The sequence below is a fragment of the Callionymus lyra genome, chromosome 5 (assembly GCF_982586985.1).
Source record: "Callionymus lyra chromosome 5, fCalLyr1.hap1.1, whole genome shotgun sequence".
NCBI classification, from domain to species: Eukaryota; Metazoa; Chordata; class Actinopteri; order Syngnathiformes; family Callionymidae; genus Callionymus; species Callionymus lyra.
Window position 1 is genome coordinate 8,842,847 of NC_141822.1, and position 21,686 is coordinate 8,864,532.

At 36.4% G+C, this 21,686-nt stretch overlaps 1 protein-coding gene across 1 annotated transcript in view; it reads right to left on the reverse strand.

Annotated features, from left to right (window-relative positions):
• nacc2 (NACC family member 2) overlaps positions 1 to 6,492 on the reverse strand; it is an 80,413-nt gene extending 73,921 nt beyond the window's left edge. The window contains exon 1 of the mRNA XM_087790725.1: positions 6,384 to 6,492. The gene's annotated coding sequence lies outside the window, so the exon portion shown is untranslated. The remainder of the gene's footprint in view (positions 1 to 6,383) is intronic.
• Between the last annotated feature and the right edge of the window lie 15,194 nt (positions 6,493 to 21,686).

The window sequence follows — 21,686 nt, forward strand, 5'->3', positions numbered from 1 at the left end:
TTGTTTTTCACAAAAGAACAAATTCATAGATTTACAGGATTTTCTGGATGAATTAAAGCAACAGATTTCTTTACTAAAATAAACAAATACAGTGAATAACTTCTTGTTAATGGCTACTACAGTAAGTAAGTAAGTCATTTGTATTTATATAGCGCTTTTTCAAACCAGGGTCACAAAGCGCTTAAACAATCAAAACAATATTCAATAAAGTATATACTTTAAAGGTCAAGATAACACTGAGATAACATTATCACAATATATTGTATTGTCGACCCAAAACAATTCACACCTCTTCTAGAAAGCACACAAAATAAAGACGAATGAAATAATTAAAAGTGTAATAGAAATAAACACAAAACTTAATTCAAAGAATAGAAGTAACCACGACACGTATACATGACTCAGTGTGATTCTACTTCACTAGAATTTCAATCAAGTATTTTCTCAAGAATCATGAACCACCTTCGCCCGAAATGACACCAACACACACTTCCCACTGTCTTCTGTGCATCATTGTTCCTCTCTCCAGAACGACAATCGCACCCTCTTTTTTTCTCTCCCTCTCTCTCGCCATCCCAGCCACTCGGGTGAACTTACGCCGCATCAGATCTATTTGAAAAACTGTGCCGTCGCCTCTCCTTGACGCTCCCCCTCCTGCACACGGGCCTGGGCCCCCTCGTGGAATGCGGTATGCTGTATGTAGGAAGGGCATCCCAGGACACGGCAAGCACACGCACAACACACACACACCCACCGACACACACACACCGACACACACACATGGACAAATACAGCTGTTGAGGGCCGTCACGACACTCTGGCCTCCATCCAAGTCAAATGCCGTCGGCGGGCGTTTATCAGAAAAAAACATTCCCACATTTTCCATGTATGTTGCACACTATAGATAGAACTGAACTGATTTCCCTGAAGTGTGTGTGTGTGTGTGGAAGGCAGAGCGAGGGAGGGAGGGAGGGAGGGAGGGAGGGAGGGAGGACGGGGGAGGGAGGCGGCGGCGGAGGTTTGGGGATAATCATAAACTAACTATGGTAGATGAAAGCCGTCTTTGTGCTGCCTGAGGCTGACAGGTACGCCTATGGCTACATAATCACGCCGCTTATTCCGTGGAGGTGTGATACACTGCCGTGCACTTTTTTTTTTTCATGAGGCAAACATTGAAAAGTCTTCATTCGTATCCCGTGAAATAGACGAGCGAGCGTGGAGAGAGAGAGAGAGAGGGTTGAGGGGGTTGGGGGGGGGTTTTTTAAATAAGCCGTGAACTTCGCACGACACCGCCTGAATGATTCATGCGACTGTATAAGACGAGCAGCATCTCGACCCGGCTTGAACCGTGACGCAACACCGTCACGGGGGTGGAGGGTGGAGGGGGGGGGGGAGTTACACGCATGACGATTGTTACCACATGACATGACTGTATGTGACACGCCAAGGTGAAGGCGGCAGGAAATGCCACGAGGGTAGAAAAACCGTCGTCGTGTGACACATACTGCTGACATGTACACAGAGGAGGGGTGTGTGTGTGTGTGTGTGTGTGTGAGTGTGTGTGCGCGAGTGTGTGAGGCATGTTCCGTCAGCTGGAGTTCAACGGAGGTAAACGTTACCACAGTTCTGACTGTAGTATTGGATCATTTCTCTGGTGTTTTAACGTCGATCCCTTCACATGTCAATCATTCAGGACAGGCTTCAAATAACCATAGATCAAATATTAAGGGGTGTAAGATAATATGGGTACATTTAAATTTAAGAATTTTGATAATACCATATCGATATATTCTTATTCATTTCAGTTTTTACCGTAGATCTTTTAGGGTTTTTCATTTCAATAGAGTGAAGATAAAATAAAATGTTTTTTAATTGAAACTTACATTTCACTTGCATAAATTCACAGCTTTTTTATTTTATTTTGTGCTAAACTTTTGGCGGCAGACATTACGTCCTCCGCAGCTACAGGAGCAATGAAATCCAGTGAGATCCCAGCGATGACTGGGGACGAGAGGATACAGTGCTTTTAACATAACTATATTTTTAGTTCAATAAAGTGTGTCTAAAATTAAATAATTCAATTTCTTTCATTTTCAATTAACAATTCGCATTTTGGGGTTGTGATTAAACCGGCCACTAGATGGCATCAGTCATAACATCCTCTGCAGCTAAAGGAACATTGAAATCCTGAAATGACTGAGGACGAGAGGATACATTGACTCAAGCAGATTTTAAAGCTGATGTTTAGATATATTTTGGTTTCAAAACAAATGAAAGCAGTTGCGTCTTCGTCAAGAGTCATGTGGTCTGTAAATACTACAACACCAGAGTCAAGTACTCGGACAATACTACGAACATATCCTCGTTACTACAGTATTGCAATATATTGCAACATTTCATATGGTTGTCCCTGTAACATGATACGCATCTTATTACCAGATTCTTGCTAATACAAACCCGGTGTACAGAGTCAAGTACTCGACAATACTACACATTTATCCGAGGTAAACATAACCAAAATTCTGACTGTAGTATTGGATCATTTTTTGGGTGTTTAAGGTTGATCCCTCAACATGTCAATCATTCATGACTGGCTTTAAGTAAATGATGGAAACTCCACCTACACAAGACGACAATAGGTAACACACCTGGGCAAAGTACAGCATTAACCACAAGTGGTAAACATAAGACTTTGTTTTAATCCCTTTTAAAAACATGTTTTTTTTAGCTGTGATGTCGACGTTTAACTCTTCATTTTGTGTTTTTAATTTTTAATTTGACTGTGAATAACTTTAACATTAGTCAACTAAACAGAACTTATTGTGTCTTTTATCATATTCTTTACTGCCAGTGTTTGAAACATAACAAGGATTTGTGGTTTTAAAAACGAAATAATATGAATGAAATAAAAATAGATTAATAACATCAATAATATAAAATAAATAAAAATAAAATAAGTGACATTACCAAATTGTTGTGCTGATTTTAAGCTAATGGGTGATTTTTTAAAGTTAATCATGATCTTTTTTTTTTAGTTAAGTATCTTTTGATGTTATAAAGGTGTTATATCAATAAAACATATTATCATGAAATGATATTGTGACTCTTTCTTCGCTTGAATATTGGATTCAGTTACATTCATATATACTATTATATACAGTATACTGAGATTCCCGACTGTGGGTATAATAAAGAAATATCATGAGTCTGGTTTTGCTCAAGGTTTTTGCCTGTTAAAAAGGACTTTAAGCCTGATTCACTCATTCTTCATTTGCTGGGACCCGTTTTCTTTTTTCTCCTCTTGAGAAAACTTTGTCATCATTTGACAGTTTAAATAAACATGAATACCTACATTTGTTTAGCAAGTAAAGCCTTTATGTATCCATTGAAATGTTCAGGCAAACAAAATGATTATTATTTGCATTAATATACATTCACATGTTAAAACATATATGAACTTAAGTTAAAGTTCAATATAAATAAACCTGTTTTTGTGTTTTCTTGACGTTTTGTTTGTTTAGCTTGTTTTACCATCATTTTAAGACTAGTTTTTCTGGTTTACTCACAACAGCCCAGGTGTAAGGATGAGCCCCTAATATACACACTTCAAGTTATATATACACTTATAGTTCTTTAAACCCTGGGACATGTGAATGTCCTACAGCCATTTTATTTTTGCTTGATTTTAATCTTAAATTACACTAAAACTGACAAATCTAGTGCTGGAATCACAAGCTCAAAGTTTACTCAAAGGTTCAAGAAATAAGAAAGTAACTGGCTGTGTAAGAAGACAAAAATATCTTCTTCAGAACATTACATATTTTGAATTAAAACACTTAATTTGATACGATTTCAACGTAGAAGAAATAACTCCTGCTGCAAAGCAAAATTAACTATAGAGCTAGTCAGTAGTTGTACTACTGTGTTCTGATATATTGTTTTATACACAGTTGTAAAAGTATTTGTCAAACTAAGAATGTTAAAAATACACCATGTGGTGAGTTGTTATTTGATTAAACATTTGAACAAATTACATTTTCCACACGTGTTCTATTGATCATTTTTTAACCATTTTCTAATCATGTATTTCATATTTGATCCCAATGTTGTCCTTATTTGTTGCTTTAACAAATTCAATAAAAATAAAAAAAATATTAAAAGAATAAAAATAAATACAAACATTGAACCGATCACTTGACAGAACCTCACGACAACACATCCTTTAGCTCCACTAGAAATGGAATTACAAACTCGAGCCTGAAGATTTCTGCTGAGTCATGTTTGCTCATCGGAAAACAAACAAAATGTATCATTCAGTGATGTTTATTGATGATCAATATTGAAATACATCACATTATTCAAATAGATATGTGTCACGGTAACATGTTTTGTGGTTCATCAAAGTTTAAGTTGATGCTATGCTATGCTATGCTATGCTATGCTATGCTATGCTATGCTATATCTATGTAGGACTAAAAATGTATTCGTGCCAGGGTTGTACATAGCACCCTATTACAAATGTTTTTCTCAGTAACATCACAGAAAACTGACGATATTCAACAAACCCTTGAGGGAGCCAAGGTCTCACACAGGTACATTCCCACACTATTTGATCATTTACATTTTTAACTTATTGCTGCTACCGTTCCCGTGTAGAATTGAGGTCTTTTGAGACTGTAAAGTGACACAACTTTAAACTGAATTGTGTTATTACTAGCTTAGCTAGTTGCTAAGAGTTGCTAGCTGATTTTTACAATAATTTGGTTTTGCTTTGGAAAATCTTTTCCTTTTTAACTGTATCTGAGCATGTATTGTTATTTATATTTCTTGATAGCATTTGAATTTCACCAGGACTAAATTTAACATTCTGTTTATATGTATAGAAGAGAAAAATGTTGTTTACTTTATCTTCGTACGAAGCTACAAATCTAGCGATTTATGCGTCTGATGCCAATTTCGTTGTTGCTTTATTAAAACATAATCATACACTGTTGCGAATTCATACCTACACTATAATGAATAAACGTTATTATTTTTATTATTTGACTTTTATATATTTAAAATCTCACATAAAAGCTTTTTATTTTCAAAATATTTTCTTCGATATTCACTAATTCATTGAGCAATTAATACTCACAAAAACAGGTCTGTTTTACACAGTCATACTAGGGTTGTAATTAAAAGTATAATTACTAAGATATTATACTTAGTAATAACTCCAAACTGGAGTTGTTTGCACTTTCGCAAACTTAAAATATTTTTATCATAGTTGCACAACTGCCATTTAAAAATATATATATATTAAACGTGTGGTTCTGTTAACTGCTGCACAGAGTTTTTGTATTTTTCTTGTAGGTAAGGAGTATCAAGTATTATGCTAATGTGATTATTATCACTATCAAGTTGAAAATGTTAGTACTGTGACAACCAAACTTCATACCTTTACTTGAAAAACAATAAATAACTATTCAAAGACAGAAAATATAAATATTAAAGAACAAAAATAACAGGTTTTTGCTTGTAGTTGGTAAACATTTTTAATTTCTCTTTTATCCTAATTGTAACCACTTTCTTAGAATGAATGACAGTGAAAAAAAGGTTGAAAATCAGAAAGTAATAATCTACTGTAAATGACAAGACAGACAGACAGACAGACAGACAGACAGATGGATAAATAGACAGACAAACAGACAGACAGATAGAAAGATGGATAAATAGACGGACAGACAGACAGACGGACAGAAAGACAGAAAGACAGAAAGACAGATAGACAGATAGATAGATAGATAGATAGATAGATAGATAGATAGATAGATAGATAGATAGATAGATAGATAGATAGATAGATAGATAGATAGATAGATAGATGGATAGATGGATAGATGGATAGATGGACAGATGGATAGATGGATAGACAGATAGACAGATAGATAGATAGATAGATAGATAGATAGATAGATAGATAGATAGATAGATAGATAGATAGATAGATAGACAGACAGATAGATAGAAAGATAGAAAGATGGATAAATAGACAGACAGACAGACAGCCAGACAGACAGATAAATAGATAGATAGATACACAGACAGACAGACAGAAAAAAAGAGAGGAAGAAGAGGGGCGGGGTATAAACACTATCCAACCTACACGCTGCTCCGTCATGACATGATCTTATTTTCTTATTCAATCTCGTGTAACTTTATCGAAGTTTCTGAGAGTAAAGCAAGTTGAAGGGTCTCTTCAGGAGCCCCAGTACCGTGTCCGTGAACGCACCACCATCCTCCAGCAGCAGCAGCAGCAGCAGCAGCAGCAACATTAACAACACGTTTATAAAAAAAAACTCTGCGTCACGCACGAGACAAGATAGATTTCATATATTTACCGGAATCGTCGCTATTCCATGGAGCCGCGCGGCAGGTGTGGTCGATGTCTCCTCGGATAACCTAGAAACTTTTTCTTTTTTCTTTTTTTTTTTTCAGAGCAGGTTTTCTCCCCCTCCTCCTCCTCCTCCTCCTCCCTCCCTCCCTCCCTCTATCTCCCCCCCTCTCTCTCTCTCCTATCGCTCGTCCCGCATCTCATCTGTCCCACGCCGTAGTGCAGGAAGTGAACGCATCACAGTCCGAGAGTTCGCTTTAAAAGACATGTTTGCCTCGGTGTGTGCGTGCGCGTGCGTGCGTGCGCGCGCGGTCATATCGTGCTGCCTTCACGGACACATGAACTCGGTGCACTCCGGTCTTAAAGGTATACAACCGTGTGTAGGTGCAGACGGTCACGTGAGGTCACGCGCGCACACACACAGAAACACACACACACTCGAGTTAAAAGTTGTCGCTTTTTATTCGCGGGAAACGAGGGGGTTTATTTGGCGCCACGGGAGCGCCGTGCATGTGTGTGCGCGCCCCCTCCCCTCCCCTCCTCTCACGTGTCATATATATGTGGCGACAGGAGCGAGGCTGCGCGGTGCGCATGCGCAGCCGGGCTTCTGAGGCGCCAACTGCTGGCAGCGTGACCTGAAGTCAACTTTACTTTCACTGCAGACATGCGAGGAGAGAGAAAACAGGCGAGCAGCACTGCGACACCAGGCGAGGAGAAACCACTGCATGAGACGAACGGTGTCATTACACAGAGTAGTTACCAGGAGTGACTGACATATACATGGATATATGTTTATATATTCTAGAACCAGAGGGAATCCAATGATTGATGTGTGTCATGTTTACTGCATATTATAGTATTATAAGTTCATCTTTGACAATGACTTATCAATTAAATATTGTTTTAATGATCAATTTCTATACATTTTGTATTTCCTTCAAGAAACATCTTAAGACGTTTTTATTTGATCAGGCTTTTCCTTGATTTTCTGGAACTCCTGTTGTGTTATCAGTTTTATCTTGACCTTTAAAGTATATACTTTATTGAATATTGTTTTGATTGTTTAAGCGCTCTGTGACCCTGGTCTGGAAAAGCGCTATACAAATAAAAATTACTTACTTACTTACATTTTAACGTTCAAATGTTATTAAATATTATTATATTGCATCTTAAATCTGCCATGTTAAACGATCTGAAACCTATTAACTGGGTGTAATCTGTTGGGGTTTTTTTTAAATGTATTTGCCACAAAATAACGATTATAAATATGTTTGGCCATTATTACAACATAAAGTAGGAGTCTGAGTGTGATATTGTCGTTTTATTTTTGTAGGTTCAATTTATCTCAATTATCTCTATGCTCTATAGAGGTTGGTAGGACTTTATTGTTTTTCCAATTAGAACACAGCAATACAAACGATAATTCATAAATAAATAAGAAAAGAACAAAGTTTCTATAAAAATAAAGTACAAGATAACACAAACTAAGTCTAAATATACTCACATGTTAAAATCTTCCTCTCCAAGATGCAGTAAGACCATGTTTTCAACTTATTACTTTATAAGTTGCTCTATAATCTGGGCGAACGAGAGGTTACGAGAGTCTATTATGACGTAAAAATGGCTTCACTCCTCCTCTAGCCAGCTGTAATCAGACCCCGCTTTGTTTATACAACGAGTCCTTTGGAGGTGGAGACTTCCAGGATTATTTATCACACTCAGTGACCAATGTTTGACCAATCACAGCAGCGTGGTTATGGTAAACAAGATTTAATCTCCAGAAAAACAAAGTGTTTTCAGTGGGCGGAGCTTAAGATCATTTTATAATGTAAATAAAAAGAGAGTTTTGCACAAACAGACACTGATGATACAATAGAGGTACAACTTATATTTAGGATACACTTACACCCCGGGGGCCTCGAGTTTGTTACTTGTATATGTCAGACGTATATGACCTGAAATAATAAAAGTTCAAGCCTTCAAACTGTCTATGAATATTATTGTTTATATTGACCAAGGGTTAATTTCTTATTCATGAATTCACCATGAAATCTATAACTCACAATGGAAAATAATCAATGTTGGAAAGAATTGTTACATCAAGTGAAGGACATTATGTTCTGTATAAAATCTGCAGCTCTTCCCAGAAAGAAGATGAACTTTATCTGTGACATTATGCTTACATTGATTTAGACACATTATACTGTAATGTATGAAATATACAAAGATACTAAAGTTTTTACATGGTTGCAAATTTCCCCTCAAATGACTGCAGCTAAACTAGCTAGCTAGCCTAGCCTAGCCTAGCTAGCTAGTTTAGCATTCAACTGAAGAAATAATCATATTTCTTGATCTATTCTGCATTTGTATTAAACATAGAAATGTCTGTGTAATAGTGCCTTAATGTAAAAGGATACCAATCAACATTTAGAATGTAATAGTTTTATTTTTTAATTATTGGAATTAGAATATCAAACTCTTAAGTGTTCATTTTGAAAACATTTTATTTTTTAAAATGAAGTTATTATAAAAACAATACAATTTCAATGTACGATCTTTTTTATATAATTTATTTTTTATTAAATTATGAAATAAAACAAATTCATCCTTTCAAAATGGAAAAAAAATAGAAATTAATTATTTTAAAAAAAATGATTACATTAAAAATATATATATACGATATTCTGATAAAACTATAAATAAGTGTAATTACAACATTATTAGTGTGTTATTTAAAGCCATGAATTCATGTGTTTACAATAATATTAGGTGCAGTAAACACTCATCCATTCATGCATCTGCTCCATCAAAGTTTTCGAGGACACAGTATCAGATGCAGTAGTATGTGTTACTAGTCGCTCGCTGTTCCTCCTCTTTGTTCTCTGATCGCTCGTTAATGGCGAGAGATAAGACATGATGTGTGAAGAAATCCTCGTTTTCTGCTGTGACAAGAAACCCCTTTGTGCTTTGTGCTGGTAAGATAATAGATAAATTGTTGTCTACCAAGTGTTGACAAGGAGTTATTCATGAATTCAAGTTCAGTGAACAGTTTTTAAAATCATGCCTGTGTTTTCCTACTGCTCCTCTAAAAGCTCTCATGAAACATGGCGAGAGCAGGAGCGAGTCCACCTGCTGGGCATGTCAGTCTGATGCAGCTCAGGCACTTCCACTGAGTCCAGATGAAGGTCCATGTGAAATATTACTGGTATGAAGGGTAACTTCATTAAAATAATGTTGAGAGATAAGAATCAAACAATGTATCAGTTTTTTTCTTTTGTCTTTCACTGTCTCAAGACACATAATGTGACTCTTAGTGCTCTTCTGTGTGTTAAAAGTGGTTTTATTTAAACCATCTCTTAAGTTATTCTGCAGTTCTTTTCAAGTTCTTCTTTCAAGCATTACATGAGCGGATTGTTACATGGAGGTGTTACGTGAGCAACGTCAGCACTTGGTGGTTTATATATGGGAGATGTTGCAACAACTCAACAGGCACAGTAAGAGGTATGTGAGAGCAATGATTATTCGACGACTTTATATGACGATGTTACATGAGTGGCAATATTAGTTGAAGATGTTACATTAGTGGCATCATTACTTGAAGATGTTACATTAGTGGCATCATTACTTGAAGATGTTACATTAGTGGCACCAATACTTGAAGATGTTACATTAGTGGCATCATTACTTGAAGATGTTACATCAGTGGCATCATTACTTGAAGATGTTACATTAGTGGCATCATTACTTGAAGATGTTACATCAGTGGCATCATTACTTGAAGATGTTACATTAGTGGCATCATTACTTGAAGATGTTACATTAGTGGCATCATTACTTGAAGATGTTACATCAGTGGCATCATTACTTGAAGATGTTACATCAGTGGCATCATTACTTGAAGATGTTACATTAGTGGCATCATTACTTGAAGATGTTACATCAGTGGCATCATTACTTGAAGATGTTACATTAGTGGCATCATTACTTGAAGATGTTACATCAGTGGCATCATTACTTGAAGATGTTACATCAGTGGCATCATTACTTGAAGATGTTACATTAGTGGCATCATTACTTGAAGATGTTACATCAGTGGCATCATTACTTGAAGATGTTACATTAGTGGCATCATTACTTGAAGATGTTACATCAGTGGCATCATTACTTGAAGATGTTACATCAGTGGCATCATTACTTGAAGATGTTACATTAGTGGCACCAATACTTGAAGATGTTACATTAGTGGCATCATTACTTGAAGATGTTACATCAGTGGCATCATTACTTGAAGATGTTACATCAGTGGCATCATTACTTGAAGATGTTACATTAGTGGCATCATTACTTGAAGATGTTACATTAGTGGCATCATTACTTGAAGATGTTACATCAGTGGCATCATTACTTGAAGATGTTACATTAGTGGCATCATTACTTGAAGATGTTACATCAGTGGCATCATTACTTGAAGATGTTACATTAGTGGCATCATTACTTGAAGATGTTACATCAGTGGCATCATTACTTGAAGATGTTACATTAGTGGCATCATTACTTGAAGATGTTACATCAGTGGCATCATTACTTGAAGATGTTACATCAGTGGCATCATTACTTGAAGATGTTACATTAGTGGCATCATTACTTGAAGATGTTACATCAGTGGCATCATTACTTGAAGATGTTACATCAGTGGCATCATTACTTGAAGATGTTACATTAGTGGCATCATTACTTGAAGATGTTACATCAGTGGCATCATTACTTGAAGATGTTACATTAGTGGCATCATTACTTGAAGATGTTACATCAGTGGCATCATTACTTGAAGATGTTACATCAGTGGCATCATTACTTGAAGATGTTACATTAGTGGCACCAATACTTGAAGATGTTACATTAGTGGCATCATTACTTGAAGATGTTACATCAGTGGCATCATTACTTGAAGATGTTACATCAGTGGCATCATTACTTGAAGATGTTACATTAGTGGCATCATTACTTGAAGATGTTACATTAGTGGCATCATTACTTGAAGATGTTACATCAGTGGCATCATTACTTGAAGATGTTACATTAGTGGCATCATTACTTGAAGATGTTACATCAGTGGCATCATTACTTGAAGATGTTACATTAGTGGCATCATTACTTGAAGATGTTACATTAGTGGCATCATTACTTGAAGATGTTACATCAGTGGCATCATTACTTGAAGATGTTACATTAGTGGCATCATTACTTGAAGATGTTACATCAGTGGCATCATTACTTGAAGATGTTACATCAGTGGCATCATTACTTGAAGATGTTACATTAGTGGCATCATTACTTGAAGATGTTACATCAGTGGCATCATTACTTGAAGATGTTACATTAGTGGCATCATTACTTGAAGATGTTACATCAGTGGCATCATTACTTGAAGATGTTACATCAGTGGCATCATTACTTGAAGATGTTACATTAGTGGCACCAATACTTGAAGATGTTACATTAGTGGCATCATTACTTGAAGATGTTACATCAGTGGCATCATTACTTGAAGATGTTACATCAGTGGCATCATTACTTGAAGATGTTACATCAGTGGCATCATTACTTGAAGATGTTACATTAGTGGCACCAATACTTGAAGATGTTACATTAGTGGCATCATTACTTGAAGATGTTACATCAGTGGCATCATTACTTGAAGATGTTACATCAGTGGCATCATTACTTGAAGATGTTACATTAGTGGCATCATTACTTGAAGATGTTACATTAGTGGCATCATTACTTGAAGATGTTACATCAGTGGCATCATTACTTGAAGATGTTACATTAGTGGCATCATTACTTGAAGATGTTACATCAGTGGCATCATTACTTGAAGATGTTACATTAGTGGCATCATTACTTGAAGATGTTACATCAGTGGCATCATTACTTGAAGATGTTACATCAGTGGCATCATTACTTGAAGATGTTACATTAGTGGCATCATTACTTGAAGATGTTACATTAGTGGCATCATTACTTGAAGATGTTACATCAGTGGCATCATTACTTGAAGATGTTACATTAGTGGCATCATTACTTGAAGATGTTACATTAGTGGCATCATTACTTGAAGATGTTACGTTAGTGGCATCATTACTTGAAGATGTTACATTAGTGGCACCAATACTTGAAGATGTTACATTAGTGGCACCAATACTTGAAGATGTTACATTAGTGGCATCATTACTTGAAGATGTTACATCAGTGGCATCATTACTTGAAGATGTTACATTAGTGGCATCATTACTTGAAGATGTTACATTAGTGGCATCATTACTTGAAGATGTTACGTTAGTGGCATCATTACTTGAAGATGTTACATTAGTGGCACCAATACTTGAAGATGTTACATTAGTGGCACCATTACTTGAAGATGTTATATCAGTGGCATCAATACTTGAAGATGTTACATTAGTGGCATCATTACTTGAAGATGTTACATTAGTGGCATCATTACTTGAAGATGTTACATCAGTGGCATCATTACTTGAAGATGTTACATCAGTGGCATCATTACTTGAAGATGTTACATTAGTGGCATCATTACTTGAAGATGTTACATCAGTGGCATCATTGCTTGAAGATGTTACATTAGTGGCATCATTACTTGAAGATGTTACATCAGTGGCATCATTACTTGAAGATGTTACATCAGTGGCATCATTACTTGAAGATGTTACATTAGTGGCATCATTACTTGAAGATGTTACATCAGTGGCATCATTACTTGAAGATGTTACATTAGTGGCATCATTACTTGAAGATGTTACATCAGTGGCATCATTACTTGAAGATGTTACATTAGTGGCATCATTACTTGAAGATGTTACATTAGTGGCATCATTACTTGAAGATGTTACATCAGTGGCATCATTACTTGAAGATGTTACATTAGTGGCATCATTACTTGAAGATGTTACATTAGTGGCATCATTACTTGAAGATGTTACGTTAGTGGCATCATTACTTGAAGATGTTACATTAATGGCACCAATACTTGAAGATGTTACATTAGTGGCACCAATACTTGAAGATGTTACATTAGTGGCACCAATACTTGAAGATGTTACATCAGTGGCATCATTACTTGAAGATGTTACATCAGTGGCATCATTACTTGAAGATGTTACATTAGTGGCATCATTACTTGAAGATGTTACATCAGTGGCATCATTACTTGAAGATGTTACATCAGTGGCATCATTACTTGAAGATGTTACATTAGTGGCATCATTACTTGAAGATGTTACATCAGTGGCATCATTACTTGAAGATGTTACATTAGTGGCATCATTACTTGAAGATGTTACATCAGTGGCATCATTACTTGAAGATGTTACATTAGTGGCATCATTACTTGAAGATGTTACATTAGTGGCATCATTACTTGAAGATGTTACATCAGTGGCATCATTACTTGAAGATGTTACATTAGTGGCATCATTACTTGAAGATGTTACATTAGTGGCATCATTACTTGAAGATGTTACGTTAGTGGCATCATTACTTGAAGATGTTACATTAGTGGCACCAATACTTGAAGATGTTACATTAGTGGCACCAATACTTGAAGATGTTACATTAGTGGCACCAATACTTGAAGATGTTACATCAGTGGCATCAATACTTGAAGATGTTACATTAGTGGCATCATTACTTGAAGATGTTACATCAGTGGCATCATTACTTGAAGATGTTACATTAGTGGCATCATTACTTGAAGATGTTACATTAGTGGCATCATTACTTGAAGATGTTACATCAGTGGCATCATTACTTGAAGATGTTACATTAGTGGCATCATTACTTGAAGATGTTACATTAGTGGCATCATTACTTGAAGATGTTACATTAGTGGCATCATTACTTGAAGATGTTACATCAGTGGCATCATTACTTGAAGATGTTACATCAGTGGCATCATTACTTGAAGATGTTACATCAGTGGCATCATTACTTGAAGATGTTACATTAGTGGCACCAATACTTGAAGATGTTACATTAGTGGCACCAATACTTGAAGATGTTACATTAGTGGCATCATTACTTGAAGATGTTACATCAGTGGCATCATTACTTGAAGATGTTACATTAGTGGCATCATTACTTGAAGATGTTACATTAGTGGCATCATTACTTGAAGATGTTACATTAGTGGCATCATTACTTGAAGATGTTACATTAGTGGCATCATTACTTGAAGATGTTACATTAGTGGCATCATTACTTGAAGATGTTACGTTAGTGGCATCATTACTTGAAGATGTTACATTAGTGGCACCAATACTTGAAGATGTTACATTAGTGGCACCAATACTTGAAGATGTTACATTAGTGGCACCAATACTTGAAGATGTTACATCAGTGGCATCAATACTTGAAGATGTTACATTAGTGGCATCATTACTTAAAGATGTTACATTAGTGGCATCATTACTTGAAGATGTTACATCAGTGGCATCATTACTTGAAGATGTTACATCAGTGGCATCATTACTTGAAGATGTTACATCAGTGGCATCATTACTTGAAGATGTTACATCAGTGGCATCATTACTTGAAGATGTTACATTAGTGGCATCATTACATGAAGATGTTACATTAGTGGCATCATTACTTGAAGATGTTACATCAGTGGCATCATTACTTGAAGATGTTACATTAGTGGCATCATTACTTGAAGATGTTACATTAGTGGCACCAATACTTGAAGATGTTACATTAGTGGCATCAATACTTGAAGATGTTACATTAGTGGCACCAATACTTGAAGATGTTACATTAGTGGCATCATTACTTGAAGATGTTACATTAGTGGCACCAATACTTGAAGATGTTACATTAGTGGCATCATTACTTGAAGATGTTACATTAGTGGCATCAGTACTTGAAGATGTTACATTAGTGGCATCAATACTTGAAGATGTTACATTAGTGGCACCAATACTTGAAGATGTTACATTAGTGGCATCATTACTTGAAGATGTTACATTAGTGGCACCAATACTTGAAGATGCTACATTACTGGCATCAATACTTGAAGATGTTACATTAGTGGCATCATTACTTGAAGATGTTACATTAGTGGCATCATTACTTGAAGATTTTACATTAGTGGCATCATTACTTGAAGATGTTACATTAGTGGCATCATTACTTGAAGATGTTACATTAGTGGCATCATTACTTGAAGATGTTACATTAGTGGCATCATTACTTGAAGATGTTACATTACTGGCATCAATACTTGAAGATGTTACATTAGTGGCATCATTACTTGAAGATGTTACATTACTGGCATCAATACTTGAAGATGTTACATTAGTGGCATCATTACTTGAAGATGTTACATTAGTGGCATCATTACTTGAAGATGTTACATTAGTGGCATCATTACTAGAAGATGTTACATTAGTGGCATCAATACTTGAAGATGTTACATTAGTGGCATCATTACTTGAAGATGTTACATCAGTGGCATCAATACTTGAAGATGTTACATTAGTGGCACCAATACTTGAAGATGTTACATTAGTGGCATCATTACTTGAAGATGTTACATCAGTGGCATCATTACTTGAAGATGTTACATTAGTGGCACCAATACTTGAAGATGTTACATTAGTGGCATCATTACTTGAAGATGTTACATTTGTGGCATCATTACTTTAAGATGTAGCATGAGAAAAATCATAATTTAAAGATTTAAAATTTGCACATCATTTAGCCTCATCATTACCGGAAGATCTACCATTTGTGACATCATTATTTGAAAATGAAACATTAGTGGCATATTAGTTGAAGATGTTACAGTAGCGACATCATTCAGTAGTAGCGGCACCACCTGAAGATTTACCATGAACTACAAATGTAGTCGAGGAGCAGAAGACGTGTCTTAGCTTCTTCTATTCCACAAAACGAGCTTAAAGTGCGACGCTAACCCGGCCTGTAGGACCTTGAACACAAAAACGTTTGTATTTGGGATATTTTTTTCTTTTTTTTTGCACTAATTGATGCCAAAGCCTCTATTCTTCACTCACTAAATCTTGTGACAGATGCACACCGTGACAACTTGAGTGAACAAATTAATTCGCAGGGATTTTTTGTTTTGAAGGGCGCTGAGCGCCTGCGGCCATCAGATAAATGTAATCAAGTAACACATTGAATTAAGCACAATTAAGCGACTCCTACAGACACGCTGTAGCATGTTACACAAATTAAAACACAATTTGTTGTTTGTCTTTCCTCTCTTAATGGGTCATAGCTTATCTCTTTTCATCGACACATGATGAAGTTTGAAGTTCCTATAGAGCTCTCTCGCGTCAAAGCGCTTTATTATTGCAGAAAAAGTCCCCTCTGGCTTCCAAATTAATCTTTATTTATTTATTTAGTTGCGGCGTAATCACCCCCAATCGCCTGAAGTTTCTCTTTGAACTCACTTTGTCTTTAATCATGTTCAACTCCCGCTGTCCTGATTGGACCTTGACCGTATCCCTACATGACGTTGCTCTGTTTTAACAATTGGTGAAAACGGTGCAACTGTTTTCCTTCAAATGGACTAATAATTGATTCTGTGATTATAGAGCAGCTATTAATACTCCATCAAAGTTCCGCACTCATTAAAAAGCGTGATCGCCGTGAAATATTAATTGCTGCTCAGTGCTGTGTTCCTTAAGATCTGGGAAGTTTGAGGACAAGCATGCGGGGTCTGGATATTGAAGAGCAATAATTGTTTTTAGTGCTGATTGGAAATTGTTTAGTCACGTCAACGCCAGAGGAGAGATGTTGTGTAGCGGTGCGTAGTCACCGATCGCAGTCGCCAAAGTCGCTGTATTGTGAAAAAGTTTATTAGTTTCACTAATGTGAAACTCCAACTCTCCTCACTCACATGTTTGAAATGTTGAATCTTCCTCTGCAAGATGCAGTAAGTCTCTCATCATGACCATGTTTTGAACTTTGAACAACAACTTAGAGTAATAGAGGAGTGTATTGGCAAGAATCTTGCGATAGGATAGGTATCACGATACAGGAACAACAATACGATTGTGATACAAGTATATATGTGTAGTATTGTCGAGTACTTGACTCTGGTGTTGCAGAATTTACAGACCACATGACTCTTGACGAAGGCGTTACTACTTTCATTTGTTTTCAAACCAAAATAAGCTTTAAAAGCTTGTGGAGTCCACTGTATCCTCTCGTCCTCAGTCATTACCGGGATCTCACTGTATTTTCTTGTTCCTTGCCATTTACCTGCCAGAGGTTAAATTGCAACAAAACAAAAGAACAAATGCTTAAACTATTTCTTGTTAACTGGGGTTGTCTATTGTACAAAATTCTTGAGATACGATACTTATCAGGGTCAATGATACTGTTGGATTAAAATTTATTATACACTATACGTATACGCCATACTTAAATTAATGCGAAAAGATAATCAAAATATAAAGTATAAATGACTCGCTTGATCTAAGAGCTTAAACGTTCACAATCAACATTTCACTCCAGACTGACACACTGTTTCAAGACAAGCTTGGAACAGAATTAGAGATACGACACCGGTTATTTAAAAACATCTGTTTATCTGCGAATCACACCTTAAATCGTAGATCAGAGAACGAAGCAAGAAACACCCGTGAAGGGGGGGGGGGTTAAGGGACGGAAACCCTCACCCGAGAACATTTGAATGATTAGAAAAGGAAACAAATGAGCAAGTACTCTCCACAGGGGATTGTGGTACAGGGAACTTGAAAGAACCATTTGGCGAGAGGGGGAGGACCTCCGGGCCCGGAAATTTGGATAAATATCGCAATGTTTCTACAGTTCGGGACCTTTTCTCCCAGGGATATTGACCTGTACAGTCCCTGGAGGAAAGTGTGTCCAATCGATCGTAAAGCTTGTATTTAGTTTGACTTGAAGCGGCCAATAAACGACCTGTGACACACTCTGAATTGACCATCTCTCTCCACAAAGCGAAGCATTAAGAACTGGAACAGGAGGTGACGGCGTGTTGGAGCGACCGGAACGGACTCCTGTTTTGAACGTTTTAATAGATATATTGTGATATTGTAGTAACAAGGATATATGTGTAGTATTGTCAAGTACTTGACTCCTGTGTTGTAGAATTTACAGACCACATGACTCTTGACAAAGTCGTAACTGCTTTAATTTGTTTTCAAACCAAAAAATGTCCAAACATCAGCTTTAAAAGCTGCTGGAGTCAGTGTATCCTCTCGTCCTCAGTCATGTCTAGAATCTCACAGGCTTTTATTTTAAATTAAGCTGTGGAGGACATAATGGCTGCTGCCCTCTAGCGGCCAGAATTTTATGAATCTGGCGATAATTTGCGCTTCATGATACAGGGACAATGATATAAAATATTGCAATATATTGTGATACTGTAGGAACAAGTATATATTTGTAGTATTGTGGAGTACTTGACTCTGGTGTTGCATAATTTACAGACCACATGACTCTTGATGAAGTTTTAACTGCTTTCATTTGTTTTCAAACCAAAATATGTCCAAACATCAGCTTTAAAAGCTGCTGGAGTCACTGTATCCTCTCGTCCTCAGTCATCATAGGGATGTTGCAGGTTTTCATCTTTAGCAGAACAGTCGCCAACGATAAAAAATTGACGACCACTCACAAATATTCTCCTCAATATTCAGTCAAGTGTCCTCGGGTCAACCTTTGTTTGACTCCGTCAGAGTCGACACTGACACGTGTTGCTAACGTCACTCAACTTATTTCGAGGAAAAGCAGAAATAAAAACAAATGGTCTTCAGCGCCGAGCGTCGAACATCATGGGACAACTTGCTGTTCCGTTCTCCTGCGGTCGCTGTCGGATACGACCCGCTTACAGAACAAGCCATACAATGTCGGGAACACGACACAACGGCTCATTGTTTTCTCCCGATTATGCATCAACAACCTCGGGCCATTGGAGTCGGCTACACGTCTGAGCGGAGACCACGGTGTCCAAAGTTCAGATCTCCAGACTGGTTACCTTTCTTCACCTCCACCGTGAACCCAAGGATCCCTCGGTTTCCACCGGAATACTGATTTAAGACGAATCACAGACGAAGATGCTCTGTCAGAGTTGAGAAATAGGTTTTCCTGGTCCAAGAGATTTGATGAATTAAGTTGTTTTTTCTGTGATTCTTGAACAGATAATGTCCTAAAAGAATGACAGCAGTAAAAATAATTGATATCATATCTTTTTAAAAACACAACATTGAATTAGATTTCCATGTCTACATAGCACTTTAAAACAACACCAGTTGACACTAAGTCTTGCACAAGATCCTAAAATATGGTACCAAAAACGGTTAGAAAACTATAATAATACAATAAAAACAAGTCAAATATCAGCAGAGTTTCATTCTGAGTAAAAAGCAAGTGAATAAAAGTTGGTTTTAACGATGAACACAGATATTTTTAACATAAAAAAAACAATATTTAATTTAAAGTTCTCATTTTATATCCAAGTAAACACTTATTTTACATGTGAAGCAGTAATTAATTATTGAGATATTAAAAATCAGAATAAGATATTCTGTTTTCTCCAATTAATTCAATTCAATTCAATTCAATTTTATTTAAAGTGTCTTATCATAACAAAGTTATCTCAAGACACTATACAGTTGAAATAAGACTATAGTTGATTAAGGAAAAATAGATCCCAGCAATTAACCCAACATTTCCTCTCAAACAACATATTTGTCATTTTTTTATGTTGATCAAAAAAAAGAATCATTTTCAAAAACTATTTTATTTTTTTCCCCACCATAAAACTTGTTTTTCCCTACATTTTACAATTTAGGTTTAGATAAAGTGTAACTGGTGTCAATATATATATATATAAAGAAAATATTGATATATCAAGATAATCTTTATATTGGAATTATTGCAAGTATTTACGCCATTTGTTCATTTTTCTGCGAAATAAACTTCCAGCCTCTAGATGGCAGAAGTCATTACGTCTTCCGCAGCCAGATGAACATTGAAATCCCGCGAAATCCCAGTGATGACTGAGGACGAGAGGATACAGTGACTCCAGCAGCTTTTAAAGTTGATGTTTTGACATATTTTGGTTTGAAAACAAATGAAAGCAGTTACGACTTCATCAAGAGTCATGTGGTCTGTAAATACTACAACACCAGAGTCAAGTACTCCACAATACTACAATTATATATATCCTGGCGATGACTGAGGATGAGAGGATACAGCGACTCCAGCAGCTTTTAAAGCTTATGTTTGAACATATTTTGGTTTGAAAACAAATGAAAGCAGTTACGACTTCATCAAGAGTCATGTGGTCTGTAAATACTACAACACCAGAGTCAAGTACTCCACAATACTACACATATATCTTCGTTACTACAGTATCACAATATATAGTATCATGTTCCCTGTATCGTGATATATATCGTATCAAATTCTTGCCAATACACACATCTTATATATATATATATATATACATATTTATCCCATGCCATGGTTATACATTAAATAATATAAATTAAATAATAGATTTATAGATACATTTCTTTTTTTTTAATTATTAGAATATTTTCAGTATTTTTTTTACAAATAGGCATTGATATCCTCATTCCAATAATAACATAATTAATGTTCCTAAGTCAATATTTTTTTTAAATTCGTAGCCTTTTAAATTCAATATAAAAAACATCATGATTTTCTTATCATTCGAACAAGATTTTTTTGTTTACCCCCTAGAAACTTATTTCATGGATCTAAACTTATTCGGGAAGAAAAGGCGAGAAAAACAGCCGAAGCATTTTTTAAATGTTGTTTCTTTGAGTGAAATCCGAACAAACGTGTTGTTGCTCAGAGTGCAGATGCAAAGAGCTTAACGACCGGCTCTAATCAGATCCCCCCACCAGCGTGTGAAAGTCAGGCTACACGAGGTGACGCTCACAGCCACGGCCATTGTTGTGCGTCTTGTTTACGTGCGGCGGCGGAAGAGCCCGTACAGGGGCCTCGACTCTCGGGGGCGTGTTGACCCTGTTTCTCAACTCGACTGTCACACGCTCTCATGACACGTCTGCAGGCGCCGAGTCGTGGCTGTTAAGTCCACACAGTCGCCACATTGACTCGTGTTCGGTCGTCAGGTCTGTGTATGTTTTTTGTAAAGTACGACTTCTGCTATTTGATGTCACCTCGGTCGCTCTCGCTTCACCATGGTTACTCTCTCGCTTGACCTCTTGACCTCTTTACGTTTCCTCCACTTCCTCGC